Genomic DNA, 5203 nt, shown 5'->3' with positions numbered 1-5203 from the left:
AAAATCTGACTATTTATCATATATTTAATAAGCCGCAGCGCCCAAAACGTATCAGTCCGCACCGCTGTCTTTATGGAAACGGGCAGGAACCGAGCGCGTCTCCCCTGGAGTTCTTAGTCGAGCCTGACACTTATCAGCCAATCAAAACAAGAGGCTACACAACAGCCAATCAGAAAATAGCACTATTGTATCTGGGTAAGATTTAACACAACAACTAATGAAAAAAAGCAGATCCTGAATTGTTCATCATCGTCCTCGTTCCCCCACAGAGAAAAGCCCTGGAGCTGCGAGCATCACTTTGAGCACAGAGTAAGTCATGATCTCCTGTTTAATGTTACAACTCATTCACAACGTGTTTAACACAAACAATGACATTGTGACTGCTGTTAGAGACGTTTCCCAGATCATCAGCAGGAGTTTGTCATCAGTGTCTGTAACTTAGTCAACAGTTTTACAGCCTGGTCACTGACAACACCTGCTCAGGACATGTAGTCTAGGGCCAGTGGTTCTCAAACTGGGGGCCCTGAGATGGTGCTGGGGGCCCCGGTTTACTGACAACACCTGCTCAGGACATGTAGTCTAGGGCTAGTGGCTCTCAAACTGGGGACCCTGAGATGGTGCCAGGGGGCCCCGGGTCACTGACAACACCTGCTCATAACAAGTAGTCTAGGGCCAGTGGTTCTCAAACTGGGGGCCCTGAGATGGTGCCAGGGGGCCCCGGGTCACTGACAACACCTGCTCATAACAAGTAGTCTAGGGCCAGTGGTTCTCAAACTGGGGGCCCTGAGATGGTGCCAGAGGGCCCCGGGTCACTGACAACACCTGTTCAGGACATGTAGTCTAGGGCCAGTGGTTCTCAAACTGGGGCCCTGAGATGGTGCCAGGGGGCCCCGGGTCACTGACAACACCTGCTCAGGACAAGTAGTCTAGGGCCAGTGGTTCTCAAACTGGGGGCCCTGAGATGGTGCCAGGGGGCCCCGGGTCACTGACAACACCTGCTCATAACAAGTAGTCTAGGGCCAGTGGTTCTCAAACTGGGGGCCCTGAGATGGTGCCAGGGGGCCCCGGGTCACTGACAACACCTGCTTGGACATGTAGTCTAGGGACAGTGGTTTTCAAACTGGGGGCCCTGAGATGGTGCCAGGGGGCCCCGGGTCACTGACAACACCTGCTTGGACATGTAGTCTAGGGACAGTGGTTTTCAAACTGGGGGCCCTGAGATGGTGCCAGGGGGCCCCGGGTCACTGACAACACCTGCTTGGACATGTAGTCTAGGGCCAGTGGTTCTCAAACTGGGGCCCTGAGATGGTGCCAGGGGGCCCCGGGTCACTGACAACACCTGCTCAGGACAAGTAGTCTAGGGCCAGTGGTTCTCAAACTGGGGGCCCTGAGATGGTGCCAGGGGGCCCCGGGTCACTGACAACACCTGCTTGGACATGTAGTCTAGGGACAGTGGTTCTCAAACTGGGGGCCCTGAGATGGTGCCAGGGGGCCCCAGGTCACTGACAACACCTGCTAGGGCCAGTGGTTCTCAAACTCAAACTGGGGGCCCCCACCTTGAACTCCTCTGTCTGATAATAATAATAATAATAATAATAATAATAATAATAATAATAATAATAATATTTTCACTATTGTTGTACAAAATAGTAGCTTTTTTTATTTAAAACCTTTTAATTTATTTTACTTTTTATTCAGTGTTATTCGGTGTGCTGTAAGGTTAAGAAAAATGAATGAATGAATAAATAAATATATAAAAAGGTCAAATGTCAGGTTGGGATGTGGTAGCCTAGTGGTTACGGTGTTGAACTACTGATCAGAAGGTCATGAGTTTGAATCCCAGGTCCACCAAGGTTCTACTGCTGGGCCCCTGTGCAAGGCCCTTAACCCACAATTGCTCAGTTGTATAAATTAAAATAAAAATATAAGTCACTCTGGATAAGTCTGCTAAATGCCATAAATGTAAACGTCACCTGAATCCGCTGCTTCAAATAAAACATCCGTCTGTACTCAACCCGCAACTCAGACTTTATCTGGAATATCACTGTCGACTTTTATTAACTTTGTTTTCTATATTTATGCTTCTTCTCTATTATTACTGTGCACCAACACACCAAGATACATTCCTGTACATGTAGAACCCTACAGAACCTGGCATTGAGTTATTTTTCCCCATAACTCGTGGCTTATGGGCTTCAGAACACACCACATATTTATAACCCTACAATAAACTGTGTCAGGATTCAGGTGATTCCTCCGTGTCTCTAAAACACGACCTGCTGCACTAAATGAGTGTTCGCTCGCACAGCTTGGTGCAGGAAGGCACGAGATTCTCCTAGCGAGCCGCTGCGACCGTGGGAATCGATATTGTTTCTCCCAAAACAAAAACGAATTTTCCTCTAATATTTAGAGTATGTAGTTAATATTTACATCATTAATGACTTGTGCTTATCTCATCCACCCACGACCCACCCGACCCACGGATTATCCACAGAACTGTGAACCGAGCGTTACTAATATATACAATATTAAAAAAACTAGAAATAAATGAATAAACAAACAAACAAATAAATATGTAATTCACAGCATTATTGTTCCGTACAGAATCTCAGCTCTCTGTCTCATTGCCGTCTTCTAAACTCTCAGGGCCTCGAGTTCTGAACATTCAGCACATTAACACACAAATTCAACATCATCTGTGAGCACAGAGATAAACTGTGATGAATGAGAAAGAGAAGACATTTTCCTGCACTGTGTGTGTGAGACACGACATTTACACACCAGCTGAACAGCAGCTAAATAAATCCCAACTCACGTTCACACACCCTCATGGTATAATGATGTCAGTGAAACGAATGCTATCTGATATTTTAACACATTATTATTATTAGAAATATAATTTTATTTATGCGTCAGATCAGTTTTTAAATGTTAGCATTGTTTTATAGAAAATTTTGCTTATTTACTAAAATAAGTTAATCTGTCATTCACTGTAAATCTCTGTGATTATTACGACTCTAACCCTCCTGTTATGTTCGCGCAGCGATGCGATTTGACTTGTTTAATTATCCAAAACTGTTAGAAACAAAAGAATCCCAATAAACATGGTTTATATCTCATTATTAACTCCATTACTAACCATTTTAATCTATATTTAGTGCAGTGATGTTCTTTACCTCACCTCAATGCATATTAAACCTTTTGATCATACATTGTAAAGACCCACGTATAGAATACTACAGCTTTAACTGACATTACATTATTTTATAATTAGTTTGTTTTTTAATATATAGTTTGTGTGTGTTTGTGTGTGTGTGTGTGTGTGTGTGTGTGTGTGTGTGTGTGTCTGTGAGTGTGTGTGAGTGTGTGAGTGTGTGTGTGTGAGTGTGTGTGTGTGAGTGTGTGTGTGTGTGTGTGTGTGTGTGTGAGTGTGTGTGTGTGTGTGTGTGTGTGTGTGTGTGTGTGTGTGTGTGTGTGAGTGTGTACGTGTGTGTGAGTGTGTGTGTGAGTGTGTGTACGTGTGTGTGAGTGTGTGTGTGTGTGTGTCTGTGTGAGTGTGTGTGTGTGTGTGTGTGTGTGTGTGTGTGTGTGAGTGTGTGTAAGTGTGTATGAGTGTGTGTGTGTGTGTGTGTGTGTACGTGTGTATGAGTGTGTGTGTGTGGGTGTGTGTGTGTGGTGTGTGTGTGTGTGTGTGTGTGTGTGTGTGCATATACACAGCACATGAATGCTCATGCACACAATGCACATAACAGTTCACACACTTTGTGCTGGTATTGAAATCAGCAGATGGCTTGAGGACCTTGTACCTCTTTCTCCGCATCCTAGAATAAGGAGAAGGACTATTACTAATTTTTTTGTGGATCAAAAGACAAACACACACACACACACACACACACACACACACACACACACACACACACACACACACACACACACACATACACACACACACAAACACACACACACACTTAGCTAATGCACTGATGCACTAGATGAAGTCCTGTCCTGGACTGAGCTCAACCTCACTGTACTGTAGCTGCAGTGGCTGCAGTCCTTCGAATGTGCTGCCTCTGTTATACAGGTTGTGTATGTGCTGCCTCTGTTGTACAGGTTGTGTATGTGCTGCCTCTGTTGTACAAGTTGTGTATGTGCTGCGACTGTTGTACAGGTTGTGTATGTGCTGCCTCTGTTGTACAGGTTGTGTATGTGCTACCTCTAAAATAAAAAGAAATAAAAGTACTGATATTACAGGAGCCAGTCTTAACAATTTACGTGACTCGGTTCTTCTTGTTGAGTTATTTTTTTATTTCTTCTCAGGGTAACAAACACATTTACATCCATTATTGGTGTGCAGAAAGCAGAAGCCTGAATACAGGTGCGCTAGGGTTAATACGGTGGTTCACGTTGACCAAAACATTTTCGGAAAGATTTTGGAAAAAAACATTTTGGGCAATCACAGACATTCGCATTCAGACGGGATTAGAAAAACAGTAGGTTACTTGCTCTGGGATTTTTACACAGGTCATGTGAGAAAAAGACAGACATGGCAATTCGGACGGGATTAAAATCACAAAGTACGTCTGTGAAACTGAGATTTCTCTAACGACCCCCTGTAAAACTAGTCCCGAGTTTCTGGTTCTCTCTTGTGCTGATTTCAGCATTACTGTGCAAAATGCTCATGAGCACAACATGTTTGCCCTTTGTGGGGCAGTTAGACACTAGGGCCATAGTGCCTGTGAATGCAAACATGACAGACCGAGGGGTCGTTTTCTTGGTTACCAGCAGCTCACCTTTACCACCTTTGTGAGCTTTCTCTTCAGAAGCTGCTGATCTAAGTGGAAGCGTGTGAAAGTTCTGTTTTGCCCCCTGAGAGCATGTGCAATATCAAGCACCACCCTCGTACCCTGATTCTTCTCTGAGGCTCCACCAGCCGTCATAAACCTGCATGTTCACTGCATAGCTGGTGTTTGCATCACATTGTTCCCAGATGTTTATGCTGTATTTAGTTTGGAATTCATATATTGCCTAAATGGGCAGCGACCTCTGACTGTCACTAGCCTATTAGGGCCTGGGTTACAGAGTTGCTCCTCCCACTTGTCCCACACTGTCCTAATAGCTGCCAGCTTGTCTCTCCCCCACCTGACAGCTCTTGTCACTCGATTTAGTATGTAATAGTGTGGGGAAGTCGTGGCCTAATGGTTAG

This window comes from Tachysurus fulvidraco, chromosome 6 (genome assembly GCF_022655615.1).
Source record: "Tachysurus fulvidraco isolate hzauxx_2018 chromosome 6, HZAU_PFXX_2.0, whole genome shotgun sequence".
Classification (NCBI taxonomy): domain Eukaryota; kingdom Metazoa; phylum Chordata; class Actinopteri; order Siluriformes; family Bagridae; genus Tachysurus; species Tachysurus fulvidraco.
This window is presented reverse-complemented; position numbering follows the sequence as displayed.